This window comes from Canis aureus, chromosome 13 (assembly GCF_053574225.1).
Source record: "Canis aureus isolate CA01 chromosome 13, VMU_Caureus_v.1.0, whole genome shotgun sequence".
Taxonomy (NCBI): domain Eukaryota; kingdom Metazoa; phylum Chordata; class Mammalia; order Carnivora; family Canidae; genus Canis; species Canis aureus.
Window position 1 is genome coordinate 8955488 of NC_135623.1, and position 15738 is coordinate 8971225.

At 41.7% G+C, this 15738-nt stretch overlaps 1 protein-coding gene across 1 annotated transcript in view; it reads right to left on the reverse strand.

The window, feature by feature from the left end:
- NFYC (nuclear transcription factor Y subunit gamma) overlaps window positions 1–15350 on the reverse strand; it is a 67432-nt gene extending 52082 nt beyond the window's left edge. Inside the window, exon 1 of the mRNA XM_077844532.1 lies at window positions 15177–15350. The gene's annotated coding sequence lies outside the window, so the exon portion shown is untranslated. The remainder of the gene's footprint in view (window positions 1–15176) is intronic.
- Between the last annotated feature and the right edge of the window lie 388 nt (window positions 15351–15738).

Here is a 15738-nt window from a genome sequence, read left to right on the forward strand (position 1 = left end):
CCAGGAACCCAAGAGGGAAATACAATGATGGGGGGCGGGGGTGTGGACTGGCAGAGATAGAACGCCAGTGACTATTAGCTCATAGTTTGATGGACTGATTTATTTAGGATGGTCATAAAATGCTGATTATCTTTTAATATTACAGAGTTTTGGTATCACAGCGAATAAACTTTTCTACCACATTTTCAAGAATAAGTACCAGGGATGATCTCAGGAGAGATTCTGTAAGTACTACAGTTACTGAAGACATTCTGGGGATGCTGAAGTTTATCGGTGGGAGTCAAAGATTTGCTTTTGGATTTTGGGCCCAACTATTGAGATTTTAAGAGGAGCCTCTTAATATGGTGAAAATCAATTAACATGTCTTTTTTCTCTTCACAAAATATTCAGATAGAAACATCACACTATTACCAAAGACCTTTAACAATCTCTTTAGATCTGCTTCCTCCCTTGAAAGCTAAGTATCCCAGAGCTAAACAACACAACTGTTTTGCCAGGGGGAAGGAGACCTTTGGTAGAAATAGCTTCGCTGAACTTATACAAGAGGTCATGATGGGCATATGCTGAGATTTGGCATTCCCCCGAAACAGAAGGTGGTCTGGTCTTTCCGATCGTTTTGCCATATTAACTTCTCTACATACATTCCACTCATTTCTCACGTTGTAATGAATTTATTTCTGAACATCTATTAGTGCCAGGTTCTGTGCTAAGTAAGCTACAGACTTTCCCCCCTCTAATCCTCACTATCCATTTTTTACCTGTGAGAAGAATGAGGTTTGGAGAAGTCTGACAACTGGTTTCTGGCCATACACTTAGGATGCAAACTCAGGTCCCACCTAGGGTGCTATTCTTTCTATTGTACCATAATGCTGACACCGAGACATGCGGCATCTCAGGGCACAGCCAAGGAAATTCTTAGGGGTCACATATACGTAGAGGTAGCATAAACCATTACACCCAACTTCTTTAATTTAAAAATTAGAAACCTTGGGATGCCTGGGTGGCTCAGCAGTTGAGCGCCTGCCTTCAACCCAGGGTGTGATCCTGGAGTCCTAGGATCCAGTCCCACATTGGGCCCCCTGCATGGAGCCTGCTTCTCCCTCTGCCTATGTCTCTGCCTCTCTATGTGTCTCTCATGAACAAATAAAATCTTTTTTAAAAAAATAAGTAAAATAGTAAAATAAAATAAAAATTAGAAATCTGACTCCTGAGCTGAGTATGTGATGAAACAGCACCCTCTCCTTAAGGCTCCAAAGCTACTAGAAGGAACTGTCTCTCTTCTATCTCCAGCATACCCTGAAACCCTACAGAAAGCAACTCCTAGGCCATAAAGGGCAGTGTGGGAGGACTACCAGCTGCTACAAAACATCTTCCCCATGCCTTTACCACCAATTCAGGCTGAGATTTATTTGGTTATTGTCCCAAATGCCCATCCCTGACTCTGTGTTTGATGTACCCAACTAAACCAAACATGTCCCTTAATACACTATGAAGGTCTTTGGCACAGTTTTTATTATTTCTTAGAAAGTCTGCAAAAAAAAAAAAAAAAAAAAACACTTCAACTCCTATTTCTTTTCCTTTTTTAAAGACTTTTTATTTGAAGGGGTGGGGGGGAAGGAGAGTGTGGAAGAGAGGCAGAGGAAGAAACAAGCAGACTCTGCACTGAGCACAGAGCCCTACTCAGGGCTCTATCTCACAATCCTGAGATCATGATCTGAGCTGAAACCAAGAATCAGACACTGAACCAACTGTGCCACCCAGGTGCCCCTCAACCCCTATTTCTCATCAACAGCCACCTTACAAGAATTCAAGCTACTAGTGGGAAGAGAACTGAAATTATCCTAGAATTTCCATCTGGCAGTCTGACCCATTGACTTAGTATTGCTTTCCCTTCTCTAGCCTGTTGTTACTGTGGACTAAGACCCTCATGTGACCTCTGGGATTCCCACTCACATTCTTCCTTGGTCCTCGATCTCAGCAGCCCTCCAAACTAGAGAACTGTATCATCTTGCCCTAAAAAAACACCCATATCACTATGAGGCAAAGTGAAGGCCTCTGATTACATGGTTCAAGCTTAAATGCTCTCAGAGTAGGCAGGGTGGGAACTGATGCTCTTGGTCAGAAAATTCTAGGACTCTGGCCAAGTTCCTTAACCATCTCTGAGCTCATTTCTTCATGTAAAAAAATGAAAAGAAAAAAAAAAAAAAAACAACCTATGAGAATGTTGAGGCTTAGGATACGTGCTGCCGAAGCGAAGAGAAATGTTAAGGCTTAAACGACAAGGTAAAGCACTCAGCATTAATACCTGCATGTGGTAGGTATTCAATTAATATGTAAATATACACTTGACTAGACCATTATCATACATTATAGTCTTATCCATGTCTATTACCAGAAGAGGGCTTCCTGAAGACAGCGGCTACGTTTTATTTATACCCACATATATCCCCAGTGCTCAGTACAGAGATATACATCAAACACAACCTTAGCCGTAGCGTCAACAAAATAACATGGAATAGTAGGGACTGAGGAAAACTGGAGGGTGCCTGTCCCATCTAAAGGGGCAGCCACTGTTCAGCTCCAAACTGACAAAGGCCATGAAAGAATACTAGTCAGCTGCAGCAAGAGCTTCAGAATCCATAAAAGCAGCAAAAGCCAGATTCTGAAAACAAAAAGATGATGCTACAACAGCTCTTGATCTGGCATCCTGAGGAATGACTGAAGGACCAGAGTTATGGCAGAAGTTGGCCTTAACTACCATGACAATTCTTGTCAAGGACAAGGTCTTGCTCAGTCCACAAGATGACCTGATCTTGGAGGTTATACTATATCATGTCACAAGCATAACTAGCAGCAAAGAAACTGGGCTCTTCAGTGCCCTGAACAAATAAATATTTTATTGATGGTGCCCCTAGCTGATTCCTTTGGACTTAGTAACGTAAACCTAGAAGCCCCAAGAAATATCAGAGAACCTCTAAAGAAAAACAAACTCTTCATATGTTGTGATGTGAACACAAAGCCATATTCACTTGAATATTACATTGTATGACTTATTATATACTAAGCTGATGAGATGGATATATAATGGGTTTTTTGTTTGTTTTTTTTTAAGATTTTATTTGTTGGGCAGCCCTGGTGGCTCATCAGTTTAGCGCCACCTTCAGCCCAGGCATGATCCTGGAGACCCAAGATGGAGTCCCATGTGGGGCTCCCTGTATGGAGCCTGCTTCTCCCTCTGCCTATGTCTCTGCCTCTCTCTTTGTGTCTCTCATGAATAAATAAATAAAATCTTAAAAAAAAAAAAGATGTGTTTATTTGAGAGCACATGCTCATGAGCAAGGGATGAGAGGGAGAGGGAGAAGCAGGCTCCCAGCTGGGGAGCAGGGAGCCCCATGTGGGCTTGATACCAGGACCCTGGAATCATGACCTGAGCCCAAGACAGATGCTTAACAAACTGAGCCACTTGGGCACTGCTAAAATAGGGTATTTTTAAAAGAGTATCTTTAATGCAACCATTCAGAATCAAACACTATATTTTACTTATGTAAATGAGAAAGCTAAGTCTCTAAATATAATACTATATAAACTGTTTTTGTATTTTTTTCCACTTAAAAAATGTGGACAATTTTCCACATCAAATATATATCTGTATCCTTTATAATTGGGTTATATTCCATTGAATGGATGTACCATAATTTTCAGTTAGTTTTATATTAATAACTTCCAGTAGCTTCCTTTTTTATTTATTTTTTACCTTTTGAATTTTTTGAGTACAGCTGACACATGTTACACTAGTTTCAGGTATATAACATAGTGATTCAACTTCTCTATATGTTATGTTATGCTCACCACAAGTGCAGCTACCATCTGTCACCATACAACACTACTATAGTATCATGAACTATATTCCCTATGTTGTGCCTTTCATTCCTGAGGTTTATTCATTCCACAACTGGAAGCCTGTATCTCCCACTTCCCTTCACCCATTCCATGCCCCTCACCTCACTGGCAACCATCAGTAGTATGTTCTCTGTATTTCTAGGTCTAACTGTGCTTTTATTTGTTTTGATTTTTAGATTTTAGTCTTTCTCAGTATGACTTATTTCACTTAGCATAATACCCTCTAGATCCATCCATATTGTCACAAATGACACAATCTCATTCTTTTTTTGGCTATGTAATATTCCACTGAGTGTGTGTCTGTGTGTGTGTGTACCACATCTTCCTATCCACTCATCTATTGATGGACACTTAGGTTGCTTCCACATCCTAGCTATTGTAAATAATGCCAAGGCTACAATGAACATAGGGGTGCATATATCTTTCTGAATTAGTGTTTTCATTTCCTTTGGGTAGATACATAGTAGTGGAATTACTGGATCATATGGTATTTCTATTTTTAATTTTTTGAGGAACCTCCATACTGTTTCCACAGTGGCTGTACCAATTTATCCCACCAACACCACACAAAGGTTCCTTTTTCTCCACATCTTTGCTGACACTTATTTCTTGTCTTTTTTAATTTTAGCCTTTCTGACAGGTATAAGGTAATATATCATTGCAGTTTTCATCTGCATTTTCCTGATGATTAGTGATGTTGAGCACCTTTTCATGTGTCTGTTGGCCATCTGTATGTCTCCTTTTGAAATGGCCATCTGCATGTCCTTTCAAAAATGTCTTTTCAGATCCTCTGTGCATTTTTTTTAAGATTTTATTTATTCTTGAGAGACACAAAGAGTGAGGCAGAGACATAGGCAGAAGGAGAAGGAGGGAGCCCCATGTGGGACTTGATCCTGGGACTCCGGGATCACGCCCTGGGCCAAAGGCAGGCACTAAACCACTAAACCACCCAGGCATCCCATCTGCGCATTTAACTTGACTTTGTGTGTGTGTGTGTGTGTGTGTGTGTGTGCTGCTGAGATAGCTAAGGTCTTCATGTATTTTAGATTTTAATCCTTCAATGTCTTCAATTTTAAAATATTGTAAATAGCATCACAGGGAACATCCATTATGCCCATTCCTGGTACCTTCATTATCCCTTCCAGAACCACAGCAATGGCTTCATAAGTAGTATCATTTTGTATGGTTTAAAAAAAAAAAAAATGAAAGCCAAGTGGTTTTAATTTTTAATGTCAAATCTTTCCTTTTTCAATTCTGGTTCAAAAAAATTTTTTTAATTATAAGCAGAACAAAGAAAATTAAGGGCTGCCAGATTGTTACTGCTGACCCATATCTTTCACCTGACTTGGTCCTGAACAACTTATTAGTTATTTCCCAAACCAAATCTACCTTCAAGGTTTAAAAAAGTGCATCAACACACTTTCAAAACAATCTGACAGAAGTTTTGAAGACAATCCCCAAAGAAGTCCCAGAAACATTTTGAGTAATGACAATATCATTAGAATTAGGAACACAGCACTTGCTGGTGCCCGTTAAATGGCTGCTCAATAAATGAAGTAAACCAATAAATGAGACCTTAAGTGGATCATAAATTCTGAATTATTTGTTTTTAAAAAATAAGTTATAGTCTCCAAAGCATAAATTAAGACCAATGGATGGAAAACTATTCTATTCTCTCAGAGCTGTCCAAAGATGGCACAAGCTGCCTCAGAAGTTATGGATGGGGTTGTTAGCACAGGCTTTTTGAACACTTGACAGGAATATGTAAAGACAAGATGAAAAAGAGCAGCCATGTGGAGAAGCAGGGGAGGGAAAAGCCCAGTCTTTGCAGCTAGACAGATTTAGATTCTAATCCCTCCTCGCCTCTTTTTAGCTGAGTAACCTCAAACTAGTTACTTAACCCCACCGAGGCCAATTTCCTAAACCATAAACCATCTTGTAAAGCTGTAAGGATTAAGGATACTTTCATTTGTTCAATAAATACTTATATGTAGGCATTGTGCTAAGATCTGGGATCCTACAAAATACACAGTCCTGTCTGCAAGGAGACTATAGTCTATTATAACAAAGAAGAAAATTAAAATCAGCAATCATAGTGCCGTTGTGTTAAGAGTTACAACAAGAGAAAATGCATAGTATAGGAAATAAGCAGAGCCCCTAGCCCAGGGCCTAACTCAATTTCAGGCCAGCCAGAGATGGCTTCTTGGAAGACTGAAAATTTTAAGAAGAATAGGAACCTACTGAGACAGGCAAGCAAACTGCATGTGCAAAAAAGTCCTGGAGCTGACAGAAAGGATCACATTCCTGGAAGGGCTATAGTTTGATATGGCAGTAGCCCAGAGATAAGAGGCTAGAAGTTAACCTAGAAAAGTGAACAGGGCTAGACAAGACTAAGATACTAGAACCTTATTCTGAGGATAACAGTAAGCAACTGAAGGGTTTTGAGCATGGGACCAATATCGAATTACCCTTTCAGCAGATCATTCAGGGTATAATATGGAGAAGTAGACAGGGTGGAAGCATGGCAGCTCCAGACAGCAGAGAAAACAAGACCCTGTGGTCATCTAGTTACTGGAAAATGTAATAATGCAGATGTTGATGAATTGGAAATTTTAAGAAGATAAAAATCATTAAGACCACTGGCTAATAATGCCTGGAGAATAACAACACTATGACTGATAAACAGCAAGGGCTCTAAAAAATGGTAGCTACTAGTGTTATTGTTGATATTGGCAACTGGGTTAGATGATCTTTTGAAATCACATTCATCCCTAAGAGTCTTTATGACTTTGGAGACATGTTGTATGTTCCCAGAAAATTCCTTTCCCACTATGGGCCAAGCTGTCTTATACAAAAAGATTCATTTTTTACTCATAAACTCTCTACACTAGAACCGTTCAACTGGGCCCCACTACACACTAGTCATAACATGAAATGCTTATTAGATGTTCTCACAAACAGGGTTCCATGGCCAAATAAGTTCAAGAAACACTGCATTATGTATCCTCTCTCTTGAAGAGTCACAAGGCACGTCAACTCAAAGGCTCTGAATACTAATCTGCAGTAAAGAAATGCATTTCACTTTAGCCATCATTCTGTCAAGGATCCTTTTTTCAACATTCTGTCAAGGATTTTTTTTTTCAACGCCAGAGAACATTTATTATATTGTACAAGAAATAACAGTCGATGAAACAGCTTAGGAAACACTTCTCTAAACTGCGATTACAGATTTTGGTGGAATGAAAAGATTATAGGCAACTCTACTCTGACCACCTTCCAAAATGGTTGGAGTTTTACCCACATTATGGCATTTCCCTTTTAATTTAGTCCTACTGAAAATGACATTAAATATCACCATAAATAGCAATCCTCTGCTTCCCAAATTACTGCCAACCAAGTGTGCTTTGCTTTTTAAAAAGGCCACAACTTTGTCAGCTGATAATGAGCAAATTCTAAGCTACTTACCTTTCAGGGCACAGTAATAATTTTTAAGACAGTTAAAAATGACAAAGATGTTCAAGTGTGCAGATTGTATGTACTTTCACTTTCCTCTTTTAAATGAACAGATCATACCAGTAGTGAGGGGATATGTTTTTTTAACACTAGGCAAAAAATCTCACTTCATATAGATCACTGGACAATGTGCAGCTTGAGGGAAGGGTTAGCAATAATAGAAATTATGAAAACCTTCAGTACAGTAGTCCTCTCTTACCTACAGAAGATATATTCCACAAGCCCCCCACCCCCTGTCCAGTGGATGCCTGAAACTGAGGACACTACTGAACCCTATATACACTATGTTTCTTCCTATACGTACATACCTATGATGAAGTTTAATTTATAAATTAGGCACAGTACAGATCAACATCGATAACTAATAATAAAATAGAACAATTCATAGCAATATACTATTATGTGAATGTGACCTCTCTCTCTCTCTCAAAATCTTTCTGCGCTCACCCTTCTTGTGATGATGTAAGATGATAAAAGGCCTGTGTGAGGGGATGAAGTAAGGGGAATGACAGGCATTGAGATGTGGCATACTGATCTTCTGACAATAATCAGAAGGAGGAGCAGAACCTGTTTCTGGATCACAGTTGACTATGGGTAACTGAAACCACAGAAAGCGAAACCGCAGAGAATGGGTGGGACTGCTGTAACTGATAGATTTAAGCCAATGACATCATACAAAATATTCTATAATCCAATATCATTTCCTATGAGTCACTGAAGCATTTATTGAAGCACTGCTCAAGATCACTATTTACAGTTCATACCCATGAATGTACTTTAAGATTAATTTTTGAATCTGATCTAACAACATACTATTGATTTTAAGTGAAAAGTATGCATCTAAATAGGACACCTTATTATATACCTTGGACATGAAGATCTGAACCTCTGAGTTAAACTTATTCTACTAGAAACATTCAAAAGCAAAAAAAAAAAAAAAAAAGAAAAGAAAAGAAACATTCAAAATCAAAGGTTAGCCTAGTCCCTCTCTCTAAACTGCACCTGAAGTTTATCTATTAAAAAGTTCTCATTGTATAAAAGTATACTGAATTTAGAAGTAAAGTAACCTATCAAAAGACAGGTAAGGACTGTTTTTTTTTTTTTTAGGACTGTCTTTTTAAAAATTCTTCACACTCAACGTGGGGCTTGAACCCACAATCCCAAGATCAAGAGTCGCACACTCCACCAACTGAGTCAGTTAGGTGACCCCAAACAAGTAAACCAAACAGCCTTAAACCAAAATAGAAAACACAACTCTCATGCTGAAAATGAGTACAGATCAACATCTGTTATCAGGTAATCACTGCTAAAACATGGAGAAGTGTGGGAAGGGTGCAGGAAATTTTGCAACCTGGCAAAAATTTCTGCAGGCAGAGAGATTTTTCCTGAACCATTCCACAATGTTGTCTTCCTGCTTACTTCAGAGAAAATGCTGCCCAGGTGACTACAAACCAAACTGACGGTCCTGCCTCAACTGACAATTTCTACAACTGGAAAATGTTTTAAAGGACTATAATGCAACTCTCTTTCTGGACTGAAGGATAACACTGATTGTTCTGATTTCAATAAGTATTGCCATTTAGCAAATATGGGAAAGTTCTCATCTCCTCAAAGTCATTAGCACTCAGAACCTGGGGATTAACAGAGCAATCAGGAGACAAGCTAATCCTGAAATAAATGGTCCTACTACTTTGTATGTTTATAAATATAAACTAGTAATAATATGGACCCACCATAAATCAGCTTCTAAACCACAACAATACAACTAAATTAGGTTATTTCTTTCATGCCAAGTGGTTGCTTCCACCATGTAGAAATCTTACTGTATATAAAAGAGTAGATCATTTTTACAAAAGGCCTCCTCATTAGGGAAGCTCTAACAGGCTGAAAGGACAGATTTTATGCTGTTCTAAAAAGTGATGTGTCCTCTCACATATTAAGGTCCACTTGGTGACAGGCACCCACCATATGCTACTATATTCATTTTTCATAACTACTCTGTAAGACAAGTAGCATTACCACTACTTTACAGAGCAAGAAACTAAGGCTCAAACAGGCTAAGAATCTGACCCCCAGCTCACACTAGAGGGTAAATGCACTGCAGACAGAATTCTTTCCCAGGTCTGACTCCAGCATCAGCAACTACACTACCCCCACCTAACAGCACTTTTTGGCCAAAGTACTTTAAATCCATTTCCTCCTACAATTAATCTCCTTAAATTATGTTAGGTGCTTTCGGTCTCTGGGAAAATACTAAAATGACCTTGTAGCCTTTCTAACTAGTCACCACACACGCATGAAAAACTGAATAAACAAAATGAAAAGAGAGACTGAAAGACATCAGATAATTCACAATCAGTCTGCTTTGAGCACAAGAAACTGAATGGAAAAGAACAACTTGCTGGCTAAGGAATGTTCTTCCTAGGTTGTATGCCTGAGGCTGGAATAAACCTCAAGAAGGTCATCTGTGACCTTAATAATGTCTTTTGCCATTCTCCCTCCTATGAATGAGGCAAACTTGTCAAAAGGTGCCTTAAAGTCATCTCTATCATCATCAGTGTTTCCACAGAAGAGGCAATATTGTCCAAAGGAATGAACACTGGTCTGGGAATCCAGTAATCTGGGTTAGACCCGGCTCTCCCCTTGCAGAGTCAAGTGACCTTGTCAAGGTCACCACAGTCTAGGGCCTCAGTACAAAGCACTTACTTGCCTGAAAGAAATTAAAAATCACTTCCTGATCCAAGATGCATTTTTTCTTTTCTCCTAATAATTTATGGTGCCAAGAGAACACAGTGTTTGGGGCACCTGGGTAGCTTAGTTGGTTAAGCGTCTGACTCTTGATTTCAGCTCAGGTCATGGTCTCAGGGTCATGGGATTGGGCTCCATGTCAGCTCCATGCTCAGTGCAGAGTCTGAGATTCTCTCTCTCCTTATCCCTCTGTGCACCCCATGCTCTCTCTATATGTATATATATAAAAAAAAAATCTTAAAAAAAAAAAATTCTCTCCCTCACCCTTCCCCACCTTGTACATTTACACTCTCTAAAAAAAAAAGAAAGAAAGAAAGAAAGAAAGAAAGAAAGAAAGAAAGAAAGAAAGAAAAAAGAAAAAGAGAACCCAGTATTGAAGAGTAAAGGTTCCACAAATTTTATAAGAGTTAAAAGTTATAGGGGCACCTGGGTGGCTCAGTTGGTTAAGTGTCTGTCTTCAGCTCAGGTCATGATCCCAGGGTCCTGGGATCGAGCCCCACACCCAGCCTCATGGGCTCTCCGTTCAGTAGGGCTTCTGCTTCTCCCTGTCTGCCATCTTCTCTCTCTTGCTCTCAAATAAAAATAAGTAAAATCTGAGGATCCCTGAGTGGCTCAGCGGTTTAGCGCCTGCCTTTGGCCCAGGGCACGATCCTGAAGTCCCGGGATCGAGTCCCACACCAGGCTCCCTGCATGGAGCCTGCTTCTCCCTCTGCCTGTGTCTCTGCCTCTCTCTATGTCTATCGTGAATAAATAAATAAAATCTTAAAAAAAAAAAAAGTAAAATCTTAAAAAAAAAAAAAAAAAAGAATTAAGAGTTACAGACCTATGCTTGAATCTAGGCTCTGCCACCTTGTGTGATATTGAACAAATTACTTAACTCCTTTCCTTTAGGTGTGAACCTAAAACTGCAGGTGGTAATAGGATCTACCACACAGCATGTGCAGATAATATATATAACACGTTTATACCCTAGCTGATGCAATGTAAGACTTAATTAAAGGTAGTAACTATATCATTCCTGAGTTTGATTCATAGATTTTTAGTGGTTCAGTATCTTTGAACTAAGAGAGATGTGAATTTCAAAATTGCCTCCAAGACACCTAGCATCAGCTCCTCACTTCACTTTGCCTCTACTCTCTAAATGGGGTAAGAAACCCTGTATCTTCTCTAGTACAATGAGTCAGTTCTGACCAAATGGAAAATATGTACACATAAATGAGATAATAATAACCTGTTATAACGATTCAGATAACAAGACATGGACACAGTCTGTTAAGTATTAAACATTAGTGTGAGTCTACTTAGATGGCAAAGTTGATGTTCTCAAGTTTTTACCATAAATTCAGACCTCCTGTGAGTTCAAGACTTCTAGTATGGTCAATTCCAGATGTTAACAAGGCCCAGCAACTGGCCATGGGTGCAAGGAGCAAATGGGAATGAAGGCGATCACTGGTGTTAAAGAGCAGATAGTTAAGAAAGGCTTGCTGAATAAAAAGCAAGTATGTGTATGCTTGTTTTTGCAACCTTGTCTGGATGCCCTAATATTCTTCATATTTGGCTACCTTAATGACTGAGTCAAAGGAAGGTGAGATGACCAAGGTACAAAATGCATGGCAAGCCCTATTTCCTCTTGTTCTTTTGACTCTAACTTCCACACTGCAATGTAATTGTTAATTGCAAATAAAAGAGAGGAGATCCTCACCTAATTGTATCAAGTAGCAAAGCAACTCAAACTTCCAATTCGTCTCCCCTTGAAACTTGAATTAAAGATTTCCATACAAATACTAGAACTGCAAATAATTTTTTATATCCAGACACATCATTCAGAATAAGTATATAACAGAATCACTATCCCATGGTTTGAAGAAGGCAGTAGGCTTCTGGATAGATCCCAGTGTTTGGAGACTACGATTCTAAAGAACTAGTGATATTTGAAAAAGCTTCCAAATGAGTTCTTTATACACTTGGTAGTTCCTCACTCCTTGGCATTAATCACTTCCATATATAGAAGGATTATGTCAGCAATTTTCTGAAGCCTGATTTTATTTTAAAGAATGCAGATTCTTAAACTTTCTGTACATACTTTTCCCTAGTATCTACCTGGCTTCAGAAAAACTCCAACAGTTTACTTTGTAAATCTTTCTCTACACAACAGAAAACAAGAGATATGATTTAAATATCCAGCTGGGGATCCCTGGGTGGCGCAGTGGTTTGGCGCCTGCCTTTGGCCCAGGGCGCAATCCTGGAGACCCGGGATCGAATCCCACATCGGGCTCCCGGTGCATGGAGCCTGCTTCTCCCTCTGCCTGTGTCTCTGCCTCTCTCTCTCTCTCTCTCTCTGTGTGTGGCTATCATAAATAAATAAAAATTAAAAAAAAAAATATCCAGCTGAAGAACCTATATTCTATCTGGTTCCTATTCCGTGGTCTGAATCATTGAAACACTACAAAAAATTGTTTATATTCTCCCCATTCAATACAGTCCTGACACCCATCAATCAAAGAAAGATGATTCACTTTGAAATATAACGCTATCTGAAGTTTGACTAGTCAGGTTTATATGGACAGCACAACATAGCACTTAAAACTACAGGCTTTGGCAACAGACAACTTGGATCAGAATTCCAGTTCAACCACCGAGTGACACTGTATAAGCTACATAACCTCTCTGATCCTCAACTTTATCATCTGCAATATGGGAATGATAATGCCTACCTAACAGAACAGGGTGGTAAATGTGCTCTAAAATGTCAATTCCATTCCTCTACTACTTTCTCTTTCTCTCTTGAAAATTTTGTTGCATTCACATAAAACTGACCAAATTTGAAAACCAGAGAAGTTTCTTGAAGCTGGTATGAAAACAGAAGTATAACATTCATCTAAAGCTAGAAAGGATCATCTAACATAGACGAAGAAAAACAAATTAGGAAACACAGAGGTTTAACACAAATGTGTTTCCATGATCCCCTAACCATGGGAAGAGCAAATACAGAACAATTCATTACAATAAAATGGAAAGTGATAAAACACCCCAGCTGACTCTAACAGCTCTTCGACTAGAACAAAAGTTGGGTGAAACACAAACTAGAAAGTGTTGACAAGTCCTGTAACTCATGACAAGATGCAAGAAAATGATGTACTAGTTTATTTTCCTTCTAAGCTGCTTCTTTACTTATTTTTAAAGATTTTATTTATTTATTCATGAGAGACACAGAGAGAGAGAGGCAGAGACACAGGCAGAGGGAGAAGCAGGCTCCATGCAGGGAGCCCAACCTGGGACCTGATCCCAGGACTCCGGGGGTCAGGCCCTAAGCCAAAGGCAGACACTCAACCGCTGAGCCACCCAGATGTCCCATAAGCTGCTTATTTAAATAATAATAATAATAATTGCACACAAATGTGGGTATACTTTTTCAGCATATACATATAAAAATAATAATAATTATAATTATAATTCAAGGGTCCAGGATCTCTGTTAAGCTCTCTTCCACTAAAGAGGAACCTAACAATATCTATTCAACAAATAAATGCCAAGTAACTAATATCTACTAGCAAGTGTAGCTTTAGAATCTCAGCCCTGAAGTGTATGCTTCCTAAGGCAGGAAAACTTCATATATCAATACCTCAAAATCAACTGCATGGTCCTGAGACCCAATCATCTATAATTCCCAAGTCTGAAAATGTTCCCCCAAAATGCTTTGCACTTCTCATTCCTAAGTATCTGTCACTACTTAATGCTGTGCCTCTTAAGGCTTGGCGGCATTCAGTAAAGACCCGGCGCACTGACTCAACGGGATCCCTTTCTCAGGCTGGTTCTGTTTAGTTTTCTCCTGATATCACATCCCAGATCCGGTGGTTAACTGAAACCTCGCTTTCAAGGCTGGCACTCTCCGACAAAATCCCTGATCTGATCCTTTTATTTTTTTATTTTTTATTGGAATTCAATTTGCCAACATATAGCATAACACCCAGCGCTCATCCCATCAAGTGCCCCTCTGATCTGATCCTATCGCTTCGATCCGTCCCTAACGCCCTGATGCCCTTTCCTCCTACACCAATGCCCTCAGATCTAGCTAGCATCCGTGGACATCGAGCTCGCTCACAAATTGGGTTCGACTCCAGTGTATCTTAACCATAAGAAAACAAACCGATGATGATCAGAGAGGGGGCAGGTCAGGGGATGAGGATCAAGGGATACACTTGGGAGCGGAGCACTGGGTGATGCATGGAATTGTTGAATCACTACCCTGTGCACCTGAAACTAAAATAACACTCTATGTTAACGATGCTCGATTTAAAAAATAAAAATAAAGATAAAAAAAAAAGTCCAGGTCTAGCTCTCCCGGCTCTAGCAACACACTCTCAGCCCTTGACCCCGGTTTCGGTGTTTCCAAGCCTTGCATCCTTGGGGCTTGTACGGCCCTATAAGGGGCCACGCAGGTTCCACGGAGGTACCTCTGGAGTTAGGGGCGCGCCCCACCCCGGGCCGTGCACAGTACCTGCAGGACCCTCACCTTGTCTTCCCCCTTAAGGGGTCCAGGCCCGCCCCCAGCCTCAACCCCGCGGCCGCACCGGAGGGGGTCACCCCCGGCCGCCCGAGCCCGAGCCCGAGCCCGAGCCCGAGCCCGAGCCGCGCGCATCCCTGCAGCCTCCGATCGCTTCCTCACCCCCCAGGCCGGAGCCGGCGCGACCAATAAGGTGCCAGGTCCGCGGCCTCCCCGCCACCGACCAATCACGAGCGAGCCCCCCCGCAGTCGCCTTCCGCCAATGGGAGAAAGCCCGCGGGCCGGGCCGACGAGGCGCGCGGACCCCAGGAGCGCGGCGGCGGCGACAGCGGCGGGCCCGGCGAGGACACAACATGGCGGCGGCCAGGCCGGACCGAACTACGGCAGCGGCCGCGAGAGGAAGCGAGGTCTCCGCCGAGGGCGGGAAGCGCTGCCCCTCCCCCCCGCCGCCGCCGCCGCCGCCGCTCGCCGCTCCCCTTCCCTCCCCGCGGACACGCTCCCGCACACTCACACGCCTCTGCTCAGGAGTCCAGGGAAGACCGGGAGCCGCCCCCGCGCTCCTGCGGAGGCCTGGGCTCGGCGGAGGGGAGGGGGAAGCGTGCGTCACGGAGAACGGAGCGCGCGCGAAGCGCGGGCACAAACAAGATGGCGGCCACGCCGTTTGCACCGTCTCCCCCCTCCCCCTCCCCCCTCCCCCCCCCCCCCCCGCGCCTGGACTCCCTGGGTCTCGAAATGCGCAGAAGCTGACTTGTGTGAAGTCTCGCGAGAATTAGGAAGGGGCGACGACCTGGGGAGGCGGAGCGAGATCAGCGGGCCTTCTGGCCCCGCCCCCTCCTAGGGGCCCGGAGGCGTTGCCTGGTGACCGCCGCGGGGCGTTCTGCGCCTCCGGACCTGTGATTCGGAGTGCACGCTTGAGTGTTAAATACGGTTTTTCTTTTTGGGGTGGGGGTAAATTTGGGAGAAAAGAGCCGGGGTACGCAGGACCGCATGGGGATGCCAGATTCCGTGCGCTGCTGCTGGAGAAGATAGCTACCAGTACCATAAAAGGAGATTTAACACCAAAACTGCAAAAT